Source organism: Grammomys surdaster, unplaced genomic scaffold (assembly GCF_004785775.1).
Source record: "Grammomys surdaster isolate TR1022 unplaced genomic scaffold, NIH_TR_1.0 126051, whole genome shotgun sequence".
Classification (NCBI taxonomy): Eukaryota; Metazoa; Chordata; class Mammalia; order Rodentia; family Muridae; genus Grammomys; species Grammomys surdaster.
Window position 1 is genome coordinate 4,420,984 of NW_021620862.1, and position 3,240 is coordinate 4,424,223.

General features: G+C 47.1%; 1 protein-coding gene and 1 pseudogene across 1 annotated transcript in view; both read left to right on the top strand.

Moving 5' to 3' along the window:
• Kif26b (kinesin family member 26B) overlaps window positions 1–3,240 on the top strand; it is a 400,661-nt gene that overhangs the window by 225,786 nt on the left and 171,635 nt on the right. The window lies entirely within an intron of this gene.
• Window positions 2,036–3,240, top strand: part of LOC114610621 — a 1,392-nt pseudogene continuing 187 nt past the window's right edge.

Sequence of the window (3,240 nt, forward strand, 5' to 3'; positions counted from 1 at the left end):
TTGGTATGTGCAGCATATGTTCATGTCTTGGTGTGTGCAGCATATGTTCATGTCTTGGTGTGTGCAGCATATGTCCATGTCTTGGTGTACAGCATATGTCCATGTCTTGATGCAGCTATTGCTAGCCTAACTCTGGGGCCACCTCAGCTTGTGTGGATTGTGAGTCAGGGTGTGAAAGGACGTGGCAGGTTGTGAGATTGATCCGTGGCCTGTCAGTGAGCTTGACTCAATTTCAGGAAACTAGCAGTGGATGAATGTGAGATTTCGTTGTGTAGTAACACCCCAGAGACAAATCCATGCCTCCTTTTCTCTAGCCAGGAATATTGTGTCTCAAGCTTCATTGTCTAAGATTATCCATGAATGATTTTTTTCATGATTCATTGTGAGATACATTTTATTGTTGCTGTGCTGGAGAGATTGAAAAAATAAAGTATATGTTTATACATATACTTCCTCTCTGTTTGGAAGATGTGGACTTTACTTATATCTAATCATGCCATCCCTACCCTTCCTAGCCGTTCCCAAAAACCTCCCTGTTCCCTTATGTATCAGTCAGCTTTCTGTTGCTGTAACAAAAATCTCTGACATAAGAAAGGAGGAAAGGCAACCTTCTTGCTCCCATGATGTGAACTGTTGTACTCTGCTATGTCTACACACCTTAATGCATGGCACTTTTAAGACCATAAGCCAAAATGGACCACTCTTCCCCTGATTTGTTTGTGTCAGAGAAGGATAACACATTGGGCCTTAGTCTCAATATTTTTCTTACATACCTTTTATTTGAATGTCTGAGTTTTACTTTTATCTGTCTTAGTCGGTATCATATTGCTGTGAAGAGACAGACATCATGACCAAGGCAACTCTTATAAAGGAAAGCATTTAATTGGAGGCTTGATTGCAAGTTTAGAGGTTAGTCCATTATCATCATGATGGGGAACATGGCAGACATGGTGCTGAAGAAGTAGCTGAAAGTTCTATATCCTGATACATAGGCTGAGAGAGGAGGAGCGGGAGACTGGGTCTGGGTTTGGAGTGGGCTTGCTAACCCTCAAAGCCTACCCCCAGTGACAGACACACTTCCTTCAGCAAGGCCACACCTACTCCAATACAGCCTCAATTCCTAGTCTTTCTCAAACAGTACTACTGTCTGATGACTAAGTATTAAACTTTATGGGCATCTGGGGTTCATTGCTTTTCAAACCATCTACAGAGACAAGAACTCCATGAAGAGGGATCTTGTTGACTCTGGTTCTTGCTCTACACCTGTACTTAGACCTTGGCATGTACACAAGATAGAATCCTTGGGCACCTCTTCCCCAAACCTGTGCGTTGATGTTGTATTCTCCTGTCAAGTGAACTCCAAGCCTCAGCTCTTTAAAAGCTTCTGTGTCATCACTAAGACAGTGCTAACACTGTGCAATACACTTCACACAGAGGATTACAGAAAATAAACTTAATTGACTCAGGCTAGTGCGGGAGGATTCCCAGAATAAGGAACTGGGGTTGAGGGCAAGTTCCTAGCCACAGCCTAGACCTTCCAACTCCCTGGCGATCTGGTGCCCTGCATGTCACCTGCACAGGGGTGCTTCCTGGATGCTGCCATTCCCAACATCAATAGGTGCACCAAAAGTTTTGAAGGCCATCTGTAAGTCCCTGAGCCATAAGTGTTGCCATCTTTCCTCCAGACCTGCCTCCCTTCTCCCTCCTGGCCTCTTTTCCCTTCCTACTAGTAGCCTGAGACACCCCTATCCAGATCTAGCTTCCATTGCCTGGAGAATTTGTTTGACCCCAAACCCAGCACACAGGTTGAGGGTAGATGTCAGACTGGAAGCAACTGGGGAAAGTGCGGAGATCTTGGATCACTGAGCAGGCAGAGGAGGGAGGAGTGGAGAGGTGGGGTGCTGACACTCTCTAGAGTAGAATATGAGAGAGGCAGAACTCTGGTCCCCAGGACAGATGGGCTCCCCTGGAAAGGACACATGCAGCTTGGAATAAGGAATACTTGGAACAGAATGCTCCCTGTCAGACCCAGAGAATGCAGAGGTTGCAGGGCATCCTTGGACAGCCAGCTGCTCTGGCAGGAAAAATGCAGAGTGCAACCTTCCTGTTGCATTCTGAGCATAGCTGGATTGTTCCTGGTGAAGGGTACATACCTCCAGAGCTTGCTCCTCTGTGGTCACCCTTCCTCCCTGTAGAGCTGTCCTCAGGGACTCTTGAATCTGGAGTATGTTTGCCCAGAGTCTCAGAAGTGCAAGCTCCTCCACCCGCATCCCTGCCACCAACACCACACCTTAGTATTCTAAATACATATCTCAAGCCAAAGTTGCTAATGAGGTTGGAGAAACTGGTAAAAAGGAAGACAGTGGTGGGAATGAAGGAGCTGAGCCAGCAAATCCAAGAAAATAAATGCTGGCAGGACAGGCTGCTGAAGGACAACAGGCAGCTACTAGAGGAAAACTACCGTGCGCAGGCTGAAAACCAGCTTTTCATGGAATCCCTGCATAAAAACAAGGAACAGTGAAAAGAAACAGGAGGCAGTGTGGAAGCAGTACGTCCAAGAATGTGGTGAGATAGAACGAAGGAGACAAGAACTGGCGTCTGAATACAACCGGAGAACTGCAGCTCTTCAAGACCAGCTCCTGCAGGGCAGAAAGACCCAGAAGGATTTGAAGTAGCAGCTGCAGGCACTGGAGCCAGTTTACAAGCTAAAGGAGAGGCAGGACATGACAATACAGACCTTAGAGAAGGAGCAAGAGAAAGTCTGAGGTGAGACTGAGGCCAAGGACCAGGAGGCACACTTCTGGTTCCTGCGGGAAAAGGCACTGATGGAGAAGGAACTGGAAGAATGGCACCTGATGGAGCTGGGGCAGGTCAACACCACGGGGCTTGAGCTTCTGAAACCTCAAAATCCACACTTCCTCCAACTGGACCACACCTACTCCAACACCTCCTAATAGTGCCACTCCCTGTGGCATAGACTATGGTCTAGGGTATAGGCATAAAGTTTTCTCAACCTAGTTTAATAAGGGTTCAACCTCCCCTCTAACCCACCCCCTACCAAGGGTAGTGGAAAAGAAAGGTTATTAGGACACAGGGGAAATGGACCTGTTTATAAATAATCCTTGGGGGAGAGAGTCCAGTCTTCATTGTCAGGATATCAGCAGTTCAGTCCTCTAGCAAACACCAACAGGAACCAGCAGCTGCAGACCAGTCCACTCAGCAGACACCACACGGGAACCA